The sequence below is a fragment of the Sceloporus undulatus genome, unplaced genomic scaffold (assembly GCF_019175285.1).
Source record: "Sceloporus undulatus isolate JIND9_A2432 ecotype Alabama unplaced genomic scaffold, SceUnd_v1.1 scaffold_14, whole genome shotgun sequence".
NCBI classification, from domain to species: Eukaryota; Metazoa; Chordata; class Lepidosauria; order Squamata; family Phrynosomatidae; genus Sceloporus; species Sceloporus undulatus.
The window spans coordinates 2830850-2858722 of NW_024802936.1; the positions used below are offsets into that span (position 1 = coordinate 2830850).

At 38.8% G+C, this 27873-nt stretch overlaps 1 protein-coding gene across 1 annotated transcript in view; it reads right to left on the reverse strand.

Annotated features, from left to right (window-relative positions):
* Window positions 1-27873, reverse strand: part of LOC121917297 (disks large-associated protein 1) — a 414174-nt gene that overhangs the window by 313311 nt on the left and 72990 nt on the right. Inside the window, exon 2 of the mRNA XM_042443120.1 lies at window positions 7333-7498. The gene's annotated coding sequence lies outside the window, so the exon portion shown is untranslated. The remainder of the gene's footprint in view (window positions 1-7332; window positions 7499-27873) is intronic.

The window sequence follows — 27873 nt, forward strand, 5'->3', positions numbered from 1 at the left end:
AGTAGTTGGTACTAGAAGGACAGGATAGAAATTTCTTACTGTAAATAAATATATTGCAGCATTTTTGTCTTTTTATGACCATGCTCTTCAGAAATACTTGTTGCTATATATTTTCAGCAAGCACTAGAAAAGGCCTTATCCCATTAGGAAACCAATTAACTGACAGAGAGCCAATTATAAAACTTCTTACCAGTCTCAACTAAAATGGAAATGGCATTCTAATTACTTTTATGAAGGTCAATTGTTTATTTCAAAAATGACATTTGTTAATGATCCCTCTCACTATTTGAACAAAATTCAAAACCCAGTACAGACATATGAGAAAAGAATTGAAAGTGACATTTTCAGATTGCATTACTCAGTTACACAGTGATGTGCATTTTAAAAAAACAAAATTTTGTGATTTTAACACGCGTGTAACCCAAAAAAAGCAATTAAAATATATATTTTGTCAGCCAAGTATTGAGTGGAAAAAACCAGTAATGTTTGCAAACAAATCAATATGCAATGGTTATGAAATCACCCTCCTAAGACAATGCTTGTAGTAAGTCGGATTTCTACCAACATGAGCTGCAAAAATCCCTTCTTGGCTTAGACTCTAGACATTGCATGAAGAGCAGTGTTTGCTTTCAATACAAAGTCCATGTACTGATCCTCTCTGTGTTGAGATCTTCATGAAGCTATTCTTGCTTTCAGATTACCGATAGATCTAAGCACTGGATGTAATTGTGTCATTCTATAAATATCTGTGGAAGTATATTCTGTTGCAACTTTTGAAATTCTCCCTTTTCACTCCCAATATTTCTGCTTCCCCATTTCTAGCCCAAAGTTCTGAGACAAAGCTATATGGATTGAGGTTTTGTTCTTGGGTTTTTTGAAAGTGTAAAAAATTCTACCTGCATTGTTCTCAATCTATATTTGTAGTTGAAGATGACAATAAGGGCAATGACACTTCAAGAGGGTCACACGTTTTTAAACCCTTCCTTTAGTCTCCATAAAAATACTAAAAAGGAAATCTTTCATCGATGCTGTACATGCTGATAACAAAGAAAATACAGGTATTCCAGAAATTTTAACATGCTGTTATCATCTGCTACTTACTAGAACTATATTAAATGAAGTATATATTAACCTTGCTGTACTTTTGGAAGAAAAACAGGGGAAATACGTAGTACATTCTAAAGCTAGAGAGAGAACAAGGACTAAGTACAGAAGCAGTGCACAAAGTAAAAAATTGCTTCTGTTGATTACATAATGCTGCACAAACACTCTTAAAAGAAGATTCTCAACACTGAGAAGTTACAGTCCATGGCTGAACTCACCTACAGTGAAAAGGCAGGTGTTTTGTCATACATAAAGAATGAAAACTGAAAACTGCTGAATGACTTTTTATTTTTGGGGGGGGGGGGGATTGTCATGAAAGAGCTGTGTTTTGATAACCTTATCGTAATGATTAACTGCAGCTTACTGTTAGATCCAAATGAAGGTTGTGTCTTGTTTATGAAGCAATGCATCTAACATGCTTCAAAGGTTGCAAGTGCCTGGATTACAACAAAGGTGGTAAATTCCTGGATTTAAAAAAAAAATTAGTACCAAGGTTACAAATGCCTGGATTGAAAATAATTTAATGCTACCATTTTCAAAACTGGAGAAACAAAGAACAACCTTTGGTGCCCAACACCCCAAAATGTTAAAAAGCAACATATTCCAATACATCATTTAAAATATGTAGTTTTATTTTCAATTTAAATTATTTATCCTGTCCCACAATATTGCAGTAGATTTGGAAAACATAAAAATGTTTCTTCCCTGCTTGAGATGTAAGGGTACGAGGAGATGTAGTGGCGTGTGCTTCAATAGCAATGGCAGGAACGTCTATGCAAAGTGGAGGAGTAGTGCTACTGAGATGACTTAGATAACCAAAGGAAAATGGTCTCCTTTTGTACACTGTACATTCCTCCACCAGTTCCGTCTAGGCTGCTGCTCTGAAAAAGAGCCTCTGGTAAGTGGACCTCTCTCATCTGTGCCAATGTATAGGGAATTGAACCTATCTGGATCTTAATCCTAATATTCATCATTTTCATTCCAGCCTACTCTTTGAAATACTAATCAACTTAAATTGAAAAATTAGATATTCCCCATTGACAAGGTTGTCAAGTCATGTCCAAAAACTGGGGGTGGTGCTCATCTTCATTACTAAGCCGAAGAGCCAGTGTTGTCAGAGACTATTCTGTGATCACATGGCCAGCATGATTGCACAAAACACTGTTTACCTTCCCACTGAGAAGTGGTACCTATTTATCTACTTGGTTTTGCATGCTTTCGAACTGCAGGGTTGGTAGAAACTGGGATTAGTGATGGGAGCTCACCCCATCATGTGGTACCCGAGCCTCGAACTGCCAACCTGCCGATCATGCAGTCAACAGAATTGCTGTCTTAACTATTTGAGCCACCACATCCCAAGTATTGTATACTTAAAACCAATACTTAATACCAAAATGTATGTGTACTCTTTTTGTGTACCTTGATGAAACTCTCATCATTTTGCCTAGGGTTATCTAATTTTATAAGCAGAAGTGTAAAAAGTTGTTTGGGACTTTAGAACCTTACAGATCCTGCAGCATAGCAAGAATTATATGAAGCTATAATTGATCCTCCTGAATTTTAATATGTAATCTATAGGGTGAAAAACCTGGGAAATAGGTTTTATTCATGCCAGTTATTACCTGAGGATAAACTGGATGACCTGATATCAAGCACTTTGAGCTCTGGGGAGTAGGGAGGTGGAAAACAAAATAACAGGGCATGAATAAGAAAATATGTGGAAGAAGTTCCACATAAGAGTGATTTCTAAAGGCTTCATTAAAGAAAATGAGAATGACTTCTGGATTTCACCACACACTTTCTCCATTCATTAACATGCAGCAGTCTGCACACCACTGCTTTAAAAAACATACCAGTGTTATTATTGTGTATAAATGTGAGTACTAGAAAGAAATAGCCAATATTATAAATGCTGTTAAAATATGAGAGAACCATATCACTGTGAATTAAATGACTAGGAATTCAAATTTATTAGAAACAACCCAGATTTTTTATATGTTTTCTCTCTCATGTTATTCATGCTTACTGCTCCTCCACTACATAGTTTGCGCTCTAAGAAGATGCTGCAGGCGATGTAGCAAGCAACAAAGCAGCATTCGCTTTATGGTCCTGATTTTACTGAGAAAAGTGCTGTTGAGACTTCTATATCTCATGCTGGTATGCCAAATGGATACATGGGGGGGGGACCCTAAGGGAAAATCTCTTCTTTTAGAATACTTTGTGTCATATTCTGGTATGCTGGATCTAAAAAGCTTTTGTAACTATTTTTAAAGGAAAAAAATCTAACCATTTAAAGTTATTTTAAATGTAAAACAAAGTAATGCTATAAGAAAGTCATTGTACATTATTTATTGCAGGTTGCACAAGTTTTAAAGCACTATACTGCAAAAAAGGGTAAATCTTTTGCCTTTCATTTAGAAAAGAATATGAATTATTGGCAGTGAACATTTATCCAGGGCTAATCAGAATCCTTAACTGAGATAATATATTCAAGAGGAGGTATAGTTGGGTAGTAGTATGGAGCTCATAATAAATACTGAGCCATTGTAAAACAGGTCACAAGAGGCCAGGATGTTTAATTATTTAAAGTTACTTAATTAATAAAACTTCTGACATGCTACTTTAAAAGCAAGATGTGTTTGGGATTACCTTTTGTTTGTTTACTGTGTAGTGAAGCATGCTAAATATTCCATGAATATTCCAAACACTCATATGCTCTAAACACACACCTGGAAAAACATAAAGGTATCATCTATGCATGATCATGTCCTTTTCAAAATTGCCAGCAAATAAAATATACAAGTGTTTTTCTCATATCATTTCAGTTTCATTTACTAGAGACTTCTTCACTATTTTTGTTGTGGTTGTGCAACAATAGAAATTACACAATTCCCTCTTACCATGTATGGATGTAAGAACTGGACAATTAAGAAAGTGGATAAGAAAAAAAAATCAAACCATTTGAGAAGTGGTGCTGGAGAAGAGTGCTGAAGACACCATGGGCAGCCAAAAAGACAAACAAATGGGTCTTTGAACAGATCAAGACTGAACTGTCTGTGGAAGCCAAGATGATGAAACGGAAGCTGTCATACTTTGGCCACACCATGAAAAGGCATGACTCAATGGAAAAGAAAATAATGCTAGGGAAGGTGGAGAGAAGTAGAAAGAGAGTAAGGTGCATGATAGATGGATGGTCTCTGTTAAAGTTTGCAGAAGTTGGGCAGAGCCGTGAAGGACAGGGAGCCTTGGAGATATCTCATCTTCGGGGTCGCCACGAGCTGAGATCAACTTGAAGGTGGTTAACAACAACAACAAAAACAGTAACTAAATAAAATATTGAAAATATATTCTTTAAATATTCCTTTTCAACTATTGCAAGAGCACTAGAGCTGCTCTACTATAAGTTACTAAAAGTCAAACCTACTCTTTTATATAAAGTAATGACTGACATAAATTGGAATGTGTTTGTGTGGAGGGGGACTCAAAACTAGATAAACTCTTTTGGAATATGTCACTTCCCACTATTTCTGAATACGTAAACATAACCCCCTCCAGAATATCCCTTAGAAGCTAGAAACTTGCAAGTGGCAGTCCTAGGTCCCCCACACCCTTCCATGGCAGCATATGGTAGGGCTAGCATCCATTACTAAAACTAGTCCTTGCTAAGCAAACCTCGCCACTTCACCTGGAATGGTATACATTGACAGCTACTGCTTTTTCTATGCGGAATAATATCTGGATGATATGTAAAAACCTGCCTCAGAACCAAAGAAAAGTTGTCTAACTACTTCTATGCTTACTTCTCTGTAGAATAAATCTAAATATTAGCCCCAGCTAGCATATACCCAGAACAGACCTGGAGTGATTTTTTTGTTTATTTAATGGGTCTGCTCTGATTGGGACTATTATTATTTTTATTATTAGTTTATTTTCTTATAGCCGGCCTTTTTTCCAATATAGGGACTAATATTGTATTTAGTATAATCACTTCAAATCAACTAGGATGTTTAACTTGTGCCCAGAATTAAGCCTGATCCGTTCGTGAATCTGAAAACATTTTTTAAAAGATTATTATTGATGCCCACTAAACCTATCTGTTTAATCAAGATGTGCAGGGCATTATCCCTTATCCAAAATTCAGAAATCCAAAATACTCCCAACTTCAACACTGATGGCTCAGTGTTTAATCTTTAGATTTGGGTCTTAGCTTCAAGAATAGCTCATCGAATAAGCAAATATGGGATACAGAATATGCAAATATTCCAGAATCTGAAAGTATTCCAAAATCCAAAACACTTCTGGTCCCAAAAATTTCAGATGTGGGAGACTCAACTGTTGGTGAAGGGAAAGCCAACCACCAGAGCAGTCGGGAGATCCATCCCCCAGATGCATCCAAACAATAACACAGCAGAGTCCAAAAACAAAAACACCCAGATATTGATACTGGCAATGCACTGACCACTTTTCACACCCAAAAGAAACACTAACAGCCATAGTTGATTCATCCAAAGTTATGGAGGCTTTTTCTTCAGTTGCAATGTGTACAATATAATGCAATATTTATATACACACTCTTCTCCATCAACTTCCAACCAACTACTCCGACATCTGCTCCAAACAACTCTCCAAGCTAACCCACAACTACCCACATGTGACCAGTCTTTTCGTCCACTTATATAGAAGGTTGGCTGTGAGTCATTACTTTGTGCCACATAGCATGATGCAAATGTGCTGTAACTCTGCCTTATGTCTTGTGTTATTATTAATGTCACAGTTATTCCAACATCAACTTGAAAAATGACTTCACAAATCTCCAGGTGAAAGACCTAAAACTTATGCACATCAGAATTGCAAACTTTGTTTCACTAAGTGTAGTCATATAAAACAAATCAAAGTAGCTGCAGTAATGCTAGTTAGTCTGTAGATTTATAGTCTATATATGAGCAAAATGAATGGAACTGCAAGAACACTGTTTCCCAGAAAAACAAAGAAAGAAAAGACTATGGAGTTTATTGTGCCTAGCGCAGGATGTAAACACACAGGGATGGATATATCCTTCCCTGTGCATTTACATCCTGTGCCTAGCGTGGGATTAAAGCCCCATGCGATAAATTCCTATATAGAGGGAATTAGGGAGAAGGGAACAAACACATGACACAGAAAGCCAGTATTTCTCCCTCTAAAAAAAAATCTTATCCTTATAATTTAATTTTAATGAAAATTCAAAGGAGCTCTTCTCTTTCCCTAGTAAAATGTAATTGTCAGTTGCAAAACTGCCAAAAGTATCTAATTGGCATTAATGTTGCAAAAGCAAAACATTAGTGGATTGCTTTCTTATGTTACATTCTTTGTTACTTTTTGGGTTTTTTAAAAAAATCAATTTAAAAGAAAATGGCCTAAAATAGGAGTTGCGGGGGGAGGGGGGAGATTTCAAAAAATTCCCCTCCACCACTTTTTGCTGTAACAAGCACTACATGACAAAAGTAATGGTGTCTCTCCCCCATTATGCCCACAGTAAATGTGTTATACATAACAGTTACTTAGGATAATGATTTTATTTTGGAGTTCCATACAATGTTTTTTCATCCTCTCATTTCCTGGGAGCTGCCAGCATTACCAGACTTTTTATTTCCACTTCCCAGGTTGGTTTCTATTAAACCAGTATTTTCAGAAATATATTGGTTATTTACCTCTGCATTTCTACCGTGCAAGACCCAGCAAAGATGACCTCCAAGTAAACACCACTTTTGTAGACTACAGATTCGACAGAGATCAAGCAAGGGAAGGGGAATGTTAACACTGAAAATACAATGATCTCAATGGTTAACTAGTACCATATTCCTAAAGGATTTTAGTATTTTGATCATAACTCCTGAAGTTAACAAAAGGCTTAGTGGAAACTAGTGAAAATCTGACACGTGGGAGGACAAAGGAAACAAGAGACGGAGGGAAACGTGGCATATTTCAAGAAAGAACTAGATGAAAACCTATGAATATTTAGCTGCATTCAAATCAAATAAAAATTGGAAACTTGTGATATTTTAGAGGCAGTCCAGCTGAGCCCATAGAGGTTTACCATCCTGAGAGGTGTTCATTCTCCATGCTCCTCAAAATGTAAATACTAACAAAATATACACATTTTCACAGTAAAGAAGGAGTTTGATGTCAAAGTACAGATTACAAGCAACAACATTAAAAATCTCTGACCATCTGCTGAAGATACATTACTTTTCATGATGCTTCCACTGCAGACTTTTTTCTTCAAGAAGCTTAAACAGATGGCTGGAGTACCATTGTCTCTTTGCTTGTATCCATGAAGATAATTAATACGATTTTTGTTTTTGTTTTAAAAAAAGTCAGTAATGCGGTCCTCAGGTTTTCTGTGGAGGTCTGTCTGTAAAATGAAATGCAAAACAAAACAAAAGTTACTGAATATGAATACTCAGATCAGAAATCACATTAGACATTTATGAAAGCAAACTCTTGAGAAACCTATTTTACCTTACTGAATATCCTTCTGCAAAGCAATAACTTAAAATTAAGTACCATGCACCCACCCATCCACTCTGATCTGACAAAAATAAATAACAAGATTTAGTTATGCAGAGCTGCCCACAGTTAAAATGTGACATTGTCCTGTATATTTGTAGATAGATATTTATGAGTAAAAATTAAAACTACTGATACCCTAAAGCACAATACTAAGATGCCTTAAGATGCCACAGTATCAAAATTTACTTGAAGACTGTCCACTGAATGGAGAAGAATTGGAAGTGAAACAGAAACAATGAAAACCATGGAAACAAAAAATGGAACTCACATCATGGCACAGGGCACCGGAAAATATTTATAAGTTAATAATAAAAACACCAGCTAAAAGTTCAACTGCAGCTAGATGCCAAGAAATTCTACAGAAATATGTAATTTCAGTTACAGGAGCCATAGCAGGTAAATAATAATAATATATATTTATCATCCCAAGCAGGGATATTTAATATCCCAAACAGTCTTCTTGGATAGTAAATATGACTGTAACTCATTCATGTGTATCTAGTACGGAGTGACAGTTTCACCAATGAAAGCAGTGTCTACTGTAATGAAATCTCTAGATCATCAATGCTTTTTTGTTAGTATTAACACCATATTTTCTGTGCTATCACCCCAGAACTCTGCTGCAATGGTGTATATGCCCTCAAGTCACTTGCTGACTTATGGCGATCCCATGAATTTCATAGTCAGGCAATACTCAGAGGTAGGTGTTTTTTTTTCTGTTCCTTACTCTGAAATATAGCCTACAGCCCTTGGGATTCTTTGCCGATCTCCCATCCAAGTACTAACCATTACTGAACCTTTAAAAAGTCCCTAAGAATGGAGACAATTTTCATTCTAGATGTAGGACTTCTTCACTTAATACACTGCAGTGAATTACTCAGACATCTCTTTTCATGCTCCTGGCATAATATACAGAAAGGATCATGCTTGCACATCTCATCTGAAATGATGTCTATGCTGTACATGTATGCACAATTTTCACATTTTATCAAAACAGAATAGGCTCTTCCTAGGCTCTGGTATCTAGCTCAGCTCTGGAAATTAATAAGTACCAAGAAATAGTTGTCTTTTTGTTATTAAATGGGCAAAAGTGTCGCTTTGTTTTTCTGAATGCTGCAGAATTTCATTCCCTTTTTAAGATAAGAAAACTCTAAACTAAGATTAATTGAAGAGAAAGGAATTCTGCAGAACTTTATTGTAGAGATCTTTCCCTTTATTGTAACCCCCCCAAAAAAAACCCAACCCATTAGAGTAAGATTAATTGATTTAAATTGTAGGATTCTTTCCTCTTCTTGGTGTAAGAAAACTCTGGAATAAAATAAACAGAAGCGAAACTTTGGTTTGCATCTTAATAAGAATTTTATAAAGCATCTAAATTTTCTACAAAATCAAAGACATTTCATCATTACTCACATGAATATGTAGTGAAAGTAATCAGGAAAAGTGCAACTACTCTTAGTGACATGGCTGAAATTTGTATATTTCTGGTCAGAACATGATCTCCAGCAACTTGTAATACTTGTATTTAAAATTCCAGTAGAAGGTACATATAAAACGAATACATCAAATGTAACTTTTTAAAAAAGCACAGTAAAAGCACAATAGAAACAGCAGCAAAAAAAGGAAGCTGTTTTAGTTTTAAACCCATGTCTGCTATGCTCCAAAATGATGTCAAACAAATTAAAACTTAAGCTGAACAAAGTAAAGAGTGCCTAGGGTTTCCATGGTTTTACAACCCCTGAAGACTCGGGCTTACAGTTTGGAGGTACTCCTGGTTTCAATGCAGAATATACTCCAGTTTCCATGATAATGAAGAGCACACTTCCACAGTGGATATGTCTGATCTGGCTAGAGTGATGCATGCCTTAGGTCTGTCCTTGGATTACTGTAATGTGCTCAACATGGGACCACCTTTGAGACATGTTTAGAAACTTCAGCTGGTCCAAACACTTATAGCTAGACTGTTAACTAGGGCTGATTACAGGGAGCACATGACTCCCTTTGTTAACATAGTTCCACTAGTTACCAGTCTGGTTTTGGGCACAATATGAAGTATTTGTTGTGACCTATGCAGGTGCTTCTTGCGACCTATACAGCTTTATACCACTCAGGTTCAGGCTAGATGAAGGCTGTACCTTTCCAAACAAATCTCTCAAACCTTTGCGACCTTCAGGGGAGGCCCTTCTCTCCATTCCAGCCCTCTCACAGATACATTTGGTGGAAATATGGAAAAGGAACTTCCCAGGCCCAGGCTAATGAACTGAAGCACCTAAATTGGGCTCTACGGGCTAACAGTTACTCCAGACATCAGAAGAGCTGCCAGATCCAGAAAAAAACATAGGAGCAAAGACAAATAACTACCCAAAAGAAAGTATTTTTACCATACATCAAAGGAGTCATGGGCAGAATAGGTAAACAGATGAGGAAACACAACCTCCAAGTGATCTACAGACCAATCAAGAAAATCCAGCAAATGCTGCACTCACCGAGGGACAGGACAGACGTTCTCCTGCTCCAGGAGTTTAACGCATATTGTGCAGGTGAAGGTAGGTCTACATAGGGACCACTAAACTGTTGGCTCTCTTCTATATCCTGCAGGCATGAAGTGACAAAAACTAGGCCCACTAGAGAAGCCATTTATCAGCACTGTCTGAGGTGCTTGACCTCAACAGTAGCGATTTACACAGCAGAGTGCAGAAGCACAAACTCAGTACAGTGCGTCCTTCTTTTACTATCCCCTGCATAAAAGAAAATGTATGTATGCTCAAGCCCCATTACAAGTGCTCGCAGAGGTGTGGGGTGGCAGTGGCATGCACGTGCCACAAACACACACGCCATTGTTTCTTCTGGCATGCGCCACAACTTCTTCAGCATATAATGCGCCTGCATATGACACGGGCACACTGTAGTATTTGGCAATATTGCAATGACCAACCTAGAGACACAGCTGGATTTGTCCAAAAGTCCTTGGAGGCTTTTATCACTTGTTTTAATATGTAAAGTTATATACAAACTCTCCAACTCACTTCAACCCATACCTGCCCTGGGTTTTAGAGCACTTATATAAAGTGGTAATGACTAAGGGTTGAAACCTGGTGTCATTTCTCATTTTCAGCCATACAAACTATTTTATACTGTCTTAAAGGGACATTGTTCCCAACATAAACGCAATGTCCAAACACAAATCAAAGAACACAATAGACACTGCAGACTGAGCCAGCCAGAAAAATTGGCAGTAGCAGAACACATCATAAACCAACCTGGGCATAGAATGCTATTTGAAAACACTGAAATTCTGGACCATGCCGACAACTACCAGGTCAGGATACACAAGGAGGCCATTGAAATCCACAAACACCTGCACAACTTCAACAGGAAAGAAGAACTGCTGAAAGTAAATAAAGGAGCTCTTCAGACCGGCCATTAAGGCCAGCTTGGGGGCGGAGTTGGGGTGTCACATCCACATGACACATGCCCCGGCTCCACCTAGGGTGCCATGACACACCATACGGCACAAGGCATCACGGTGCTCCTCCAGTATTGCATCTGCACAACGCAGCACCAAAGGAGTTCCATATAGTAGCAGCGCCGTAGCTATTTCACCCTTTCTAGGATGCAAAAAGGAGCCACTTTTTGCAGCTCCTTTTTGTACCCTGGAAAGGCCAGATCAAGGCAACAGCGTGCAGTTGCCACAGCCCCGATCCAGCAAAATGGAGATGCCTCCAGGCTGTCCCTTAGGGGTGGTCTGAAGAGCCCCAAAGTTTGGCTACCAGTCTTGAAAAACTCCAAAATCAAGACTCAATAAATGCAGATGAAAACCACCCAAGGTCAGGGGGCTTCCCTGCAGACAATGGATTGCTAGTTAAATAGACACACATTCACAATACGTATCCTCCTACCCTGAGGCCTTGCTATTTAACAACAGGCCAACACAGGGATTAACATGTAAATCACTTCCTTCCAACCAAGGCTCACACAAGTATATGTATATACCCCACCCTCCGAAGATGCCAGCCATAGATGCAGGCAAAACGTCAGGAATAAATTCTTCCAGAATGCAGCCACATAGCCATGAAAACCCACAGAAAACTATGGATGGTGGCCGTGAAAGCGTTAAAAAATCAAGCCTCTTTTTCCCTGTCTGTCTGCTCTGGCCCTTTGTGCACTAAATGTTTTACAAGGAAAGGGGTCTTGTTAGTGTGCTGCACTTTTTAAAAAATCTTTTCCAGTGTTAATGAATATGCTTTAAATGGCTTTTAATTCTACAGATAGTTGAATCACCTTTTATTCTGAAAGCCATTCTAAGTCCCAACTTTGGAGAAAAGGCAGAGTATAACTAAACAAATACCATATTATACTCCAGTATTTGGTACAGTAGTTCAGAGAGAGCCCAAAGTCTTCCAGCATAAAACAATATTTATTTGCCATGAAAAACCAGCAGCAAGGGGATAAAATGAAGCCCACAGATTAGGAAATTCTAAAATGTCGTTGTGATAATGGAAATGCTCTTGGTGGTATCTCTTCATCAATGGACCTTAAATAATTTTCTTTATCAAAATTCCAAATACAGAGCCAGTGGGAAAGATGTTGCATTAATTAATAGTATGCAGGTTAAAATAATATTTTAAAAGTTACTGGCAGACTTCTGTTATTTCCTGACTTAAGAGTGCTCCATCAGAAACTAGATAGTAAAAAGTAAAAAGGACACAGAGTACCTGAAATCTTCTTTTTAAAAAATATTTACATGCATGTCTTCGAAATGACTGTGAAAGCCAGACTGTAAGTGATGGATTCTATATGTTCAAGTAGGTGTGTGTGTGTTTAAACTGTTCTGTCATAGCACAACTAGATAAATTATTGTTTAAAAGCTAACAAAACCTATTTAGGTCGTCATACTAGAGAAACAAGATTTTGCTTAATATATGCAGAGAAACTGTATGGATTACAATCTTTAACTGATAGATTAATGAACAATGATTTTAGTTGATTATTTGCTTAGTTAATTTTAAATCAATGAGGCAAAAACATGCTAATTTATTTCTCAGGGTTACTTGTATTGTACTTGTTACTGAATATAAATTTATTTAAAAGTCAGCCATTCCAAACAAAAGCAAAATAGCTTTTGTTTATTGCTTTTTTTGCACTTCTTTCCATGATATGCAAATTTGGGGTGTGGGGTGTGTGGAAAACCTGACTAGCTGCTAAGTGAGTATAACAGTGTCCACTGTCCATTCAGCTATCTATTGCAGTTAAATGGATAGGTGTTTTTTGGCACCATCCAGCCAACAAATGCTGTTTTCTCCTAAATTCAAGAATATGGAAACAGTAGCTCTTCTGGGACAAACTATATGTAACATTCATTCCATTTGTGACAACAGGTTTGCATAAATGTAGGCAATATTTGAGATATCTTGAAAGTGACAGAATTTGGTGCTGGGTGTTGGAATAAAAATCCAGTATTGAACCATGTATAAGTTCTCAATTTATCTGGATGTAGGGGGCATGGAATCCACTTTGGAACTGAATCTTTGTTGTTCACATTTTGAATACACCTAAGTAAGTTTTTTGGGGAGAGGGGGGCTGCCAAAAACCCGATTTAAGGATAATTGATCTCAGGAGGTTCTCCAAGTTTCCCTAAAGATTCACATTGTTGGCTGTGTGAATAACTGATGCAAATAGACCAAGAATAAATTGGGACAAATCTCTACATGCCTTTAGCATGTTTTGAATACATCTACATTATCAATTCCATCTTTATTTGAGTGCTGACATTTCTGAGCAACAGAACTCACAGAGATGCTCATAGATGCCGTTCCAATAAAAAAAATAGTATGAACAACAAAACCTGAATAGATGAGTGAGATTATCTGGATAGCCGCCTAAAAAAAGTTTGAATAACTCCTCAGAGTTGTATTTTCCCCCTACACAGTGGAGAATGGTGTCAGTAGTGAAAATAACAATGAAGAGGAGGAAGAGTCAGAGGCATCTGATGATGGTGAATTAATGATTAGCTTTTCCTTATGCTTAGTAAAGGTAGAACCATTTTTACCAAAGTGCCCTGAAGTGTGTCTTGAGATGTTTCAATGAAGATATTGTTGACTGTCTTTGTTCTGATGGATGAGACAATGATAGTAGTGTACAGAGACATGGAGCTGTAGAAGCTGTAGGTAGTGGTACTGATGACTGAACAGATGTAGTACCAAAGTGGAAACAGATGAAACAGTACCAGGGACAATAGGAAATATAGGAACTGTACACAACAAGGTAAGAATGGAGCTTCAGTCAATGCCAAGGTCAACACTGAAGTTTGAACTCTAATGACCAGTCTGGAGGTGGGCATGAGATAGTAGATGGAGTAGGCTGTCAGTCTTGGGACTCACAATAAGCAATGGGAGGCAGTTTTGGTGAGCTGTGGTGACAGTAAGTGTATTGTAACCCATAGCCTCTACTTGGCAGAGAAACAGGAGACCAACCTGTTCTTCTGGGAGACCTATTCTTAGAGACCTGTCACATCTAATTGATGGTGATCAGGAGTAGGAATGCCAAGAGTGATGTCACCAACTGTGTCCTATATACTGCTTTGACTCTTACTTACACTCAGAAAAAAAATGAATATGGAAACCTGTTCCTAGAAACACCTATGCAGCAATAGTAAGAATATTGGTGGCTATAATCAGTGGGGGAAAGACCTATGGATATGAGTATATGCATCATGTGGAGTAACATGTTGATCTTGATTTCAGATCCATGGTGATAAATTTCACAGGAGACAGAACCCTCTCTAGGGGGATGATTAATAATTATGCATGGGGAGTCTTATTCAGCAATCTTGAATCTCACCTTCAGGAAACAGAAGACGCTTAAGAATAACCTTCATATGGAACTGGTGGAGGTGATGCTGGCTTTTGAATCGACTCTTCTAGTTGTTTCGTAGATGAGACCAATGGGACTTAAATTGTTGGCATGGAAACCATTATCAAAGTTGTTAATGTTGAGCCAAAGCAGACATACAGTTGACTTATAAGGCTTGTTCTTTATCTTTGATGACTTGTCCATTTTTACCCTTTTAAAAATCTGAGATGCCTCACCAGGCTCCTTTTGGCTAGAATGCTTATAGTGCTTGTTAGCTGGTCTTTCTTCTAACATCTTCCCTGAAGTCATCAGTGTTGACCTAGATTGATGGGTATGGATTGAGGAAGATGAGATATTCAGGACTGAAGAGGCTCTCAAAATTGATACTGACTATCACTGACTACCCTGAAGAGTCCTTCTTGAAAAAAGGAGGAGTGTCAAGATAACAGACCCCAGATGGAGCCAGAGGAGGATGGCACTATCATGGCACTGACAGAAACAGAGCCTAATCCGTCCTGGGCAGTAGCTGCAGATCAGGAGAATACAGAGGCATTTTAACCTAGAGAGCACAGTCAATTAAAATACCATGAGCAAAAGGCAGGAAATACCATACTCTGCTTTAAATACAGGATACTGAGGGAATGAAGCCAGCTAGCCTGGTAATAAATTAGATCAGCCCAGACCGTTCTCTTGCTGCAGACAAACAGCCCCAATACCTTGTTGCTCCAGCACTTCCTTGTCCCATTGTTTGAAATCTCTTGCTTTGTGGATCTCTGACCTTCAGAATGTATCTCAGACTGATCTAGAAACTCTCTTCTTGCTTTGTACTCTGCTCAGTACTGCTTTTCCCATGTGGACCTCAGAGTGCTCTGACCATGCTTCTGCTTCCAACTGTAATCCTGTGTAAATCCTGGGACCGGGCTGATTTTCCTCTGCCAGTTACTGCTGACTGTATGTGCATTCACCTGGGCACCTGCCACCCTTAAAGAGGATACCAATACTGAACCAAAGTGGTCATTAGCAATGCTACTAGGCCAGAAGTAGTTGAGGAAGAGTCATTAACCATCATTGTTTGTTGAATTGGCAAGAGCAAGTTTTAAGTGAGTGAGCTGCTCTTTCAAACTGATACTAGTGTGTCCAGGACATAATTATTAGCTGTTGAATCAGCCTCACTCAAAGCCTCTTTTCATGCCACTAAATACAAGTTAAACTGACAGTCACAAAGATCTTGTTTGGTGAATCCTGGGCAGATGGAATAGGACTTGGCAGATGGATTCCACAAGACAAAGAAGTCACTCAAAATGTGTATCTGATAAGGCTATTTTTCCCACAGGAGGTGCCCCATGTAAACAGTGCCTTAAAAGTCCATAAAATTCTTTAGGCCAATGACCATAAAGAGAATAAAAACAAAACTCCTTCAATGAAAAAAACATCAAATATAAACAAATGAACAGGCAAGAAAATAAAATGATAAACTCTCTATTTGTTAACAATCACTGAGCTAGTGAATGATGAAGACAAATAATGTTCCTATCAAAGCTGCCCATGCAGGGAATGAAAAGGAACTGAGAGAAATTACCATGCTTACTAAGGTGGGATGAAGAAAGAGGGAAGCTCCTGTCAAAAGTATTCAGCTCTAGAATGTTTCAATTGTGGCTCTGTGAATGATTTTTGCCTAAATTGCCTAAATTACACAAATTGTGTAAACTGCATATCTGAGCTACCATTGCCACTGTCTTGTTACACAAACTTTTAAAAATTGTAAGTGCTGAACACCCCAGTTTATGGGGTGTAAAAAACAAAAACAAACAAATAAATATGAGCAATCATTGAGTGCTTAAGTGGTTCTGTATGTATCCATTTTGCTTCAGGAAAGACAATAGTTCTACTCAGAAGTATTACTGCATAACCCAGAAAAACCTCCACAAAAAGCTTGGCATCAAGTTAGTGCACCGAAGGTGAGAATTTTCACAGAAGCTGTTGATTGTTCAGCAGATTGTATCCTTTGGGAAAGAGAAAGGTGAAATCTCTCCAGGAGAGCAAGCATGGTGTAGTAGTTTGAGTGTTCAACTATGGCTCTGGAGACTAGGGTTTGAATCCGTGCTCAGCCACAAAACCCCAGTGGCTGATATTGGGCAAGTCACACTCTCTGTGCCTCCAAGGAAGGTAAGAACAGACTTCCTCTGAACAAATTCTGCCAAGAAAATCCATTGATAGGTTTGCTTGTCTGCAATAAGTTGGAATGACTTGAAGGCACACAACAACAACCACATTACATCCCCAGACAGATTACCCCTGAGGGAATACAGCCTTCAGCAGAAACAAGTTCCCCACTCGTGATTTTACATATGGAGTTCATCAAAATTTCATATTGCTTTTTAAATACAAAATATGTCTCTCTTCCAGTTTATAGCTACCATGCTGATGCGTCTTTAAGATGACACCAAAGTATATAAGTAGGGAACAATTAATTGAAATTTAGAGTAAATTATTCCCAGGTGAAATTTGAAAGAATTTCTAAAACCCGCAGTTCAACCTAATTCCCTTCCCCAATCTTTGTTGTTTCAGAGTCCAATGCCAGTTGCCTTCTCCCCATAATCCTTAAATTAAATCTACTTTCAGGCTGACTGCTCTGATTAATAACTCTCTAATGTTAGCTCTCTGTGTTGGCTGAAACATGTTTTGTTCAAAGCAAATCCTCTCCCCCTGGATAGTGGCAATTTCAGCACTGAAAGAATGACTCACCGCAGCTTGTTTCTGCCACTCATACTGAGGCATGTGCAATCATTTTAAGACAGTATTTCTTATCTGCCTCAATAAACTGTAAAATACAGTACTGGATGGCTCACAGGATATCCACTGTGTCTGCGGGGGAAAGGCTTATGAGGTTCCACAAATATCTATTTCTGCTATTTCTGTGCTAAACAGAAGTACTATTTCTTTGCATGTCTGTGTGAATACTAGAGGCAGGGGTTAATGCCACTATAATTTCTGCATTGTTAGCTATACTTTGTTGGAAAGAAAAAAAATATATAAACTTTTTAAGCATCATGTCCAACTGAGGCATTCCAAATAAGGAACTAAAATACTTGGTGTTTTTGGAAGAGTGTTCTGCTCATCTATTTCACAAATTATCTATTCAACTATTTCTGTATACATTTGTTAAATGCTGTCTAACGTACACACTTTAAAATAGACAGGGATGTACCGGATGAGCTTTTTACAAAATAAGGCCAGTGGTTCATCTACACTACAATTGTCTCCTCTGACTGAGATGGAATCTACACAAGGGCTGTATGCCCTGGTTTGACCCCTTTATTGCTACATACACCTGGTTTAATCCAAACTGACACCAATTTGGAAAGCCACATGGACCCCCCTCCCGAAAGTACCCCTAAAATGTAGCCAGATCACTGCATGTGGGTGTTTATATCTGTACTGTGTTTATTTGTTTGCTGTATCAATTTATGTCTGGTCACATGATTGCAGCAACTGCGAAGTTTTTAAAAAAATCTCAGAACAAATGTGCTTAAGCAAATAGCCTTTGCTTTCCATTCTTTTTGATTATCTACTGTGCTTCTGTAAAGTGAAACCCATGGCGGTGAGGGGGTGGCGAAATAGCAACCTATGAGTGTGTGCATATAAACACCAAATCCAAAAGAGAGAGGCAAGAGCGCCTTTTCTGGGTACTGATACAAACAAGGGAGCTACATTGGTGACAGGAAAGAACAGGTGAGGTAGGTGATCACCTGGTCTAGATGACCACCAGCCAACCTGGTCCTACCCTTCATGCCCCTGATTCCACCTTGATCCCAATTTGAGGGTCAAGCCACATGTTTTAAAAACTCAGTTCTTCCCCAAAATGACAGAGAAAACTGGAGATTAAAAACAACAACAACCAGGCATCAAAACGCAGTATTTTTACATTAACATGAAAGGAATGCCATATGTTCCAGCAGGACTGGGATCAGGTAAGGATACATTATTTAGCCTATGTAGATTTAGCCTGAGTTTGGCTTTCCAAGCTCTCAAGCATAGCAATGTGGTTGGAGATCTTTTGGTTAAAAACACTAATGATTGGTACCCTATGGGGTTGAATCTTAAACATACTTACAGTAAATCCATATTGAAGGCAGTCTGGCTTAAGGTAGAACAATATCCTATTGATTTCACATACGTATGGTCAGCTGTCCATTTTATTGTTCATTATTAGATAGTTTATGAATATTTGTAAACAGCTACCCAAGCAACCTGCTACTAATAAGCAACAAAGGGTGGGGGTATTGCTAGGTTATGTCTGGTCTGTCAAGTACATAAATAAGATACTGGAGTATATACTCCAGCAAAGAAACAAAACATAACCTAACACTGAAATGCTTGCTGCACAGCCCATGAAAAGTCTCCATATTTTTGTGTCAACATTTGAGAGTCCAATCTTTTCTGAGGTAAGAAAGAATATGAAGCAGGGTATCTATAGCTGATCTTAACATTTTAGAAAGGCCACCAAACAATCACAATACCACTCCTATTTCTCACAACTATTCTACCTTTCTTCCATGAGCTCAAGCAACATGGGATTCCTAAGTGGTTGCTCATCCTGGCAGTGATCAAACCAAGAGTGGTTTAGCTTCAGCACAGTTGCAGCATCATGGGCAACATGTAAATTCACACCAATAGTCTCACTGCGTGAGGATTTACATATCAAAGTTGGACTTTGAAACTGAATCTAGTGTAATTTCTTTTCCCAGCCCAGGTGAAATAAAATTATGCTGACCTATACATGACATAAATTAGAAACAGCACACTGAACCAAAAAAAGGGTCAGTTCTGTTTTCATGAATAGCGCCATATAGAGCACAAGCTGTTTGGAGATGGCAGGAGTTGTAGTTCAACACATCTTGTTGTTCATATTTGCTCTCAGTTTGATTTTGATTTATGGTGGAATGGGAGACCTCCAAAAGCCCCAATTATCAACTGTCTTGCCCAGGTCTTGTAAATTTAGGGCTGTGGCTTTCCTGATTGAAACAATCCACTAGTAGTGTGGCCTTCCCCTTCTCCTACTGCCTTCAACTTCACTTAGCATTATCACCATTCTCAATGATTCATGGCATCTCATGAGATATACAAAGTACAGTTACCTCAGTTTAGTCATCTTGGCTTCCAATTAGAGTTCAGGCTTGGTTTGTTCTATGACCCATTCATTTCTTTTTTTAGCAGTCAATATATCTAGAGGGCACCATGCTGGGGAAGGCGGCAGCATTTAATCTACATTACTAGCAAATGTGCCCCCTACCAAGATCCTCTCAAGTGTTCCTACTAAATGTGCCACTGAAGACTGTGGGACTGATAGAAACACCTTTCCCAAAGGTCTTAAAGCTTGAGCAGGCTCATATGGGAAAATACAGTCTTTCAGATGACCTGGACCCAAGCCAAACTACTTACATCCTAAGGTACTTTTTAAAAAAATCAATACAAATAAATAAAACTTCAGAATCCTTGAAATTTTTTGACATGCAAGTATTTTGATAAACTGAATGCTGATTTGTGTTGGGTTTTTTTTTAATGTGTTTTCATTTACTGTTGTTGCATTTTATTGTTTAGTGCCCACAAGTGAGTTTATTACAATATGGCACCAGAGTATTATTACAATTTGATGTGTTCAGGCAATATACATTAACTGATGCATGGATCTGTACTTTCTAGCATTACATCAAAGCCTTTTCTGACACCTAGGCTTCTGGTAGGACCCACCTGTACCTCAGCTCTGTTAAGACTTTCTCCAAGGATTATCAGGAGCCTGTTGAAGCACAAGCACAGACTGGGGCCATGGGGAGGGATCATCAAATTCTTGAGGGACAAATGCCTCCCTAGATTGCAATCTGTCCAAAATTGCTGTGATATCAAGATGCTGGCCACCCAAAAATTCATTTCAGCTCCAGACTGACTACTATCCTCCCTAGGACTATAGAAACAGCGGCAATGATAGGTGTATGCCCAAGTCCATCATGAGACAGTGAAGCTTTGTGACCCATATTTCTTTCTTTCAGGCCAATTTAGATGAAGGGCTATTTATTACTCACTGGTGCACCAACTTCATGAGGACTGCTCTCTTTCTAGAAGTATAAACCCAACTCCTTTGTACCCAGTGCCTGCTCTCATGGCTCACACTAGTTGGTTAGTCTATGTCTTCCTGCTTAAGCACCTGCTGCTGCTGTTGTTGTCTTTCTTTATCATTCAAAGTTGGACAGCCTCTGTGGTTTTTCTTTCTAGCCTGATTAAGACATTTGTATAAATGCATGAATAACTAAATAGATGGTCTGAACACAGGTACACATACCCATTCCCCACATGTCCCTACCAACACAGTAGTATCAAAGATTTTTACACATTGAGGATAAACATCTGCAGAGGGCTTTGCAAACATTTTTAGCTGAACATGGGGTTATCAAGCTCCCATGATACTTGATAAGACACCGGAGGCTGTTTACATGCTCACACTTCAAACATCCCTTTATAATTTTTTATTTGGAGAATTCTAGAACAGAATATCTGTGACGAATGAGGTCAATAAATATGAACATTGCGACTCCACTGTTCTTCCCAGTTCTAACACTTGCATGTGTTTCTTTTAACTGTCCTTCCTTTGAGCTCAATTTAGAATTGTTTTTCTAGCTTGATTTTCTGAGTACATTTCTTGCTAAGGTGATCCTTTCGGGCCCTTGTAATACCCAGTGCTCTGCAGGAAAGCTAGATGTGCTTTTATATCAATGACGTCCAGGCCACTTGGCCCCTTTTCAGCTTATTTGTTTATAAGGCTCCCAAGTCATAAATTGCCTTGTGACACCCAAAGGAGCTTAGCCATTAAGGAAGGGAAAGCTCAAGGACGGACAGACAATAGCCATACCAGGTTGCTGTTCTAGGCTGGAGTCTGCAGAGATATACCAGCCAAGAATTGCAAGAGTTCAGAAAATATGTGTAGATGGTCAGGACCATGGATATCATCACTCCTGTGGGGCTGGTTAAAAGACTGAAAATAGATATAATTTGCCCATAATTAGCACCACTATCACCACTATCACTACTATTAGGGGAGCCCTCACTCCAGATCAGACCTGTACCATGGGGAGAATGGGTGTGGATTTCTAACCCTTTCCTTCACAGTAGTTTTCTGCCAAAAAAAAAAAAAAAAAAAAAAGTTCTACTAGTGCTACAGTTTTAGAGTGATGTAAGAAACTATGGGGGTAGATAAAGGTAGAAGATCCCACTTCCTATACAATGCCCTTAATTTAAATTAGTCATCGCTGTGATAGTTATTAAAACAGAGGAGACTCCTATGTATAGGATACAAGTGTTTGGTTAAAATCATTTAATGCTCTCCAAAAACTTATGGACATGGTTGAGATGGATAAGCTCACAGCATATCTAAAACTTAAAAACATGGATAGGATAGAGAAAGATTGGTACCCAGTAACACAATTCTGTAAATCGAGGTGGTTAAGCGAAGGGGTTCATTGATATTTTTTGAGATAACTGTATGATGTTGACTTTTTGTAAATATATAAACAATAGTTAAGGTTATAGATCCCAGACAGACAAGGGGAAGTAAATCATAGATGTTAATGGAAATCCGACAAGAAGTGTGTGTTAATCACAATTGAGAAATATGGGTTAAGGAAGTTTTGAAATAATGATTGTGGAAAAGGATTATATATGATATGTAATGTATAATTCTAATGTATCATGTGATGGAATGTTTTTTTCTTCTTCTTCTTTTTAAATATATAATAATAATAAAAAATCATTTAATGCTTAACTCCCAAGAAAATGTTGAAGGGAATAACTTTGGCAATTCATTCGAGCCAAATGTGAATTTTAGCAGTCCTATAGTAAAAAGAGTGTCTCAAGCAGTATCTTCATAGAGAGCAGTTGTTTAGGCTTACCCTCATTCTTACTGAAAGATTCTTCTGCTGCTGCCATGCCTGTCCCATTCAGAAATAGGACGTTACATGGCTCTGCTGAAGACAGTGTTTGAGGAACAGGGCACAATTTGCCAGCATCAGAAAAACCTTCCAGTAAGAATGAGGATTACCCTCCCCCCTCCATGAGGAAATGCATGTGCCCACAGACCTGCAGAGTTAGAAGAAGCTGCACTACTGTATGGAGGTGGCATGGCCCTGGAATCAGATGGGGAGGGTGGACCAAAATGTACAATGCCCTCCATCCATGAAGATTTAGTTCAGGAGTATCTTTAATTAAGTTTTGTTATGATTAAAGCAACCCATACAAGGCTTAAATTTGATCAGTCAAGCTTCTGAGAACAATGCAATGCAACTGCAATCTGCTATTCCTGGGATTCTTGGTATAACTAATCTGCTGGTGTCTGTCCCTAGAATGTCTCTACCAGCTTGTTATTCGGGACTAGGTCAGACCCTGGATTATTATTTAACTTTGGATACTCCCTCACTTGGTTTCTGTGAATTGCTGGCAGAGTTTTATTGGTGATTCATGACTGATTAGTCTTCTGGCTATGGGTACTTCACTAATATGAATTAATGTTAGACCTCAGAAATGAGACCTATCTGTCTGGAAACAGGTAGGGGAATATATTCCTTCACTGAATGCCTATACAAGGATGTGTGCGTGTGTGAGCATGTGCGCAAAGAGACTGACAGAGACTTTGTGAGAGAGGATAAAACTGGCCAATGGCACTCCTCTACTGGATCAACAATTCCTTTAGAATATCCTTGGAGTACTGTTTGAACGGTGTCTTCTTCATCCTCTGTGTCACTGGATTCCAGCTCTAATTGTGGAAGAGATGGTGTAATGTTCTAACCTGAAAACAAATTCAGCAAAGGACCCTAGTTCTAGCATATACTCTATGCTTTTAAGTGCAGTACTTATTGTTAGGTACAGTAGGGAAATAACTCCAGTTTGAAGCTGTGCAGGGCCACCATGAATTAAAGTAGAAGGCATGGCCAAGCTACCTGAGGTCCACACATGCCCTGTCATTGCACATCACACACCACTACGCAACCTTACCTCAGAATACCATGCACCACCAGAGCCCCTTACAGTTTCTTCTTTTTTAACTTTTAAAATTTCTTACTCAGAATGCTCAACTGTGTCCTTTGGGGGTCAGAGGAGGGGCAGTTCTCTCATGCAAAAGTACCTTCATGGTGTTTCCCAGCAACCACTATGCAAATGATAACATTATCTGATACTGAAAGTAACAAATAACCACAATGCCTAATAGCCACTGAAAGCCTTATCTTCCATGAATGTATCTATTCTCCTTTTAAAACCATTAGTGCTGGTGACTATCACTACAACTTTCTGTAGTGAATTATACATCACCACCTTCAGGATAGCTTGGATGGTTTTTTTATTGTAAAGATTAGATGAATTCATGAAGGATAAAGTGATCCCAAGACATATAGACTCTGTAGGAAAGAGATTAGTGAGACTGTTCATTTGAGTAGGTTTTGCAGTTTACAATTGTCTTCTAAATGTCCAGAAGAGTAATCAGTACCTCCAAATAAATATAAAGGAAGGTCTTGAATCAATGAAGATAACTGGGCAATCTTGTTTAATCATTTACTCTTTCAGCTTCAGTGTGCACACAGGGATTATGCAGTGCCCACTGCAGTCTTTTGCTGTCTTTTAAGAAAGACTGTTCTGGATATATGTAGGAGATTCTTCAGTGAATGGGTATTACATTTCTCAAGTGCATCAAGGGTGTGTCCTTCCTGTGATTACTTCATATTCCCATCAGAACTCTATGCAGGTTGAGATTTTACATAACAAGATAAGCAGATGCTATAATATTCCTGTGCATATTGGTTTCAAGACTTGTATTAGCAGAACCACACACATGGGATTCACTAAAAGGAATAACAAAATGCATAACTTATTCAGGACTTTATCACATTCAGCTTTTAAACTGCCATACAAGTTTGATAATAGCACCTTTGGTGATACCTACTGCACACACTGTCCTCCTCTCATTCCTGCCTTGTCATGGAAGCATGGTTAGCCCACACTTTGTTATGGATGGAAAACCCCATCAATAAGCTCCCAATAGTGCTGGCACGGCACTAGTCCTCAGATGTGTTAAATAACTCCCTGGCAGTTCTGGGATTGTAGAGTCATGTAGTGCTATATTTTCCTCCCCTCTCCTATTCCAGAGCAAAGCAGGTGAATGCGACAGTCAGGAGTGCCTGTTATAAGCTTCGACTGATATGCCAGCTGCGCCCTTTCCTGGAAGTCAGGGACCTTGAGACTGTAGTACATGCACTGGTAACTTCATGCCTTGATTTCTGCAATGCACTCTACATGGGGCTACCCTTGTGCTTGGTCCGGAAACTTCAATGAGTTCAGAACATGGCAGCCAGATTGGTCTCCGGTACATCCAGAAGAGACCATATAACACTGATCTTAAGATCACTCCACTGGCTGCCCATCAGTTTCTGGGCCCAGTACAAGATGTTGGTGATCACCTTTAAAGCCCTCAGTGGCTTGGGTCCAACCTATCTTTGGGACTGCCTCCTTCCATATAATCCTCCCCGCACACTTAGTTCCTCGGCAAAAAATTTGTTACAGCCTTGTAAAACAAGGCTGTGTACGACCTCCCAGAGGACCTTCTCAGGTGTTGCTCCCAAACTGTGGAATGGCCTGCCGGATGAGATCCGTCACATTACCACTCTAAATAGCTTTTAAAAAGCTATAAAGATGGATCTCTTCCAGCAGGCCTTTCCTGAATATTTCTCTGGCTAACAGAAGGAAAATCTAATTGCTGACCTCTGACTTCACCACAGCTTTGTATTGTTTTTAAATATGTTTTATGTTTAAATTCTACATTGTTTAATTGTATTTTAAGGGGGGGGTTGAGGGTTTGGTCTGTATATTTTAATCTTGTAAGCCGCCTCGATTGCATTTTGTAGAGAGGCGGGATATAAATCAATTGTATTATTTATTTATTTATTTATTTATTTATTTATTTATTATTAAGTAGCCCTTTTCCCTACTTTTTTGGTGGCTAAACAATGTTCTCATAACTCCAAAATTGCTTCTAAAAAATAAATCACACACACACACAAGTGAAGGACATGCTGCGTAGGGCAGGGAGACAGGGTTAAGGATGAGGGCAGAAAAGAGAGCAAAGGGCCAGGCAGTAGGGAGTGTCCCAAAAACAGTATTATAAACTTCTTTTCATCAATGTGATTGCGGCAGGAAAGAGGGGGGCCATATGATAAACTCCTCAATCTAACATAGTCTGCTTCACTTTAATCAATCATGTTATAAATGATGGCAAACACTGTGTTAAACATTTCTACACTTTATGAATGCCAAAAAGCTGAATTCAGTTAACATCGTTGATGCTGTTAGCATGACAATCCATAGAAATTCTGTCTTGGTGCAGTTCTAATACACAAATATAGTTGCCATCAACAATGCTGCAACAAAAATCAGGGACATTAAGGAAATTCTTTCATCAATAGTTCAATGTTTTTACATAAAAGAAGTATAGAATCCACGGCATCTATCATTAGTATATTTCAACTTCATAACTTACATTGGTTGATAACATTTCTATATGCACATTGGCACATATTAAAACAAAAACTGTAAAAGTATAACACTAAAGTAACAGAACAGCACCATTCCCCCCCTTTAAAAATTACTTTAGTTTGCACAGTAAACAATGATGGAAACAATCAGCGATAATCAACTCTGCAGCAAAATACGTCTATACCACAAACAACTAAAACAGATACAATTATTTTAGGAACTGGTTGGGTGGTTCCACTCCCCCGCCATCATTTATAAACTCATCTTCTAGACACACTACTACATATGGATGCATTCTTTCTATGAGCTAATCAGCATCTCATCAAGTCTCTCTTTTATCTGACTTTGAATGACACTCTAATGGCTTCATGTCAACTCACAGTAAAAACTCCGATTAGCAGAAAGAAAAAATAGCAGTGAATTAACTTATGTGGGTACTGACTCTTACAGTTAGAAATAACTAGGAGAGAAACACTGTTTCAATCTATTCTTGCTTTCCTGAATCAGGGGAACTTCCAATGTTTGCATTACCTTGTGTTTTTTTTTTAAAGACTCATTGGGAAACCATTCAGCTCCCCCCTACTTTTAAATGTGAGAAGCTGCCTACCCCTCCTCATTCTGCATGGCAACAGAGTCTCTAAGAAGGCACCCAGCTCCTTCTACATGTTGCCTGATTTAAAAAAATCAACAAATCTAAAGCACTTGGTTTTAATTCACTTTTGTCCTTTGAATAAAAGGGGAGAGGATTCAAGTGCATCCCTGTGTGTCACCTTAAAGCAGTGATGGCGAACCTATGGCATCATAGGTGGCACTCAGACCCTCTCTGTGGGGAATTTGCCAGAATTTGTTACTGGAAAGCCAGAGGAACATGGCACTTTGCAATAAATAAGTGGGTTTGGGGTTGCAATTTGGGCACTCGGCTTCTAAAAGGTTCACCATCACTGCCTTAAAATGTTCTATCATCACAGTACTAAATATTTTCTGAGCAAATGTATATGTGCCACAAGGCTATATTCATTATGCCAGCTACTTCAAAACAGTGTGCTTAAGCATGCCATACATACCCGACAATAAATCAACCTCACGTAGGGCAGGTTTTGGGGCCAAAAGCATGGGTTTTGTTATGACCCATGGATAAGTTGAGGGTAAAACCTTGGGGCATGCAACAACAGATCTAAAGGATGAAGCAAAAGAAAACAATTCCAGAACAGTACAAAATTCCAGCAGGCATTACTGTTTGTGTTTACACTAAAGGCTGGATGGATGAGATAGTAAAGGGGAAGTCAAAATACATTCTTGGGAACACTCAGGGGATGGTTCCTTTTTTATAAGAGTTAAATTACAGTATTTACATTGACCAATGGATAAGTCAACTCAGGCTTTCAGGTCAATTTTCTGATTAAAGAGCGGTACATACTGCCCAAAAAGGGCGGCCTGCCGGTGCTGGTTTTCCCTCTGAAGGGAAGCTGCAGCCACCAAAAACCACACAGCTTCCGTGCTTAGTAAAAGCAAAAAGTGAGCTCCTTTCACGCCACAGCTGCAGCGTAACAAGTGCACCACTGGCGCACTCATTATGCAAGTGCCGTGTGGCACTGTGCAGATGCCACGCGGCGCTTGCATAACAATGGTGGCGCCCATGTGTACAGGACGCCGCCATTGTGACGTCCTCGTCATGTGCTAGGGTTGAGGGGCATGTGGAAGTGTTGCCCCCAGGGAAACCCTAGCACGTGACGAGGACGTGCTTTCAGGCCCATCTGTACCGGACCTAAAAGTTTTAGACATACACATGAGTATATA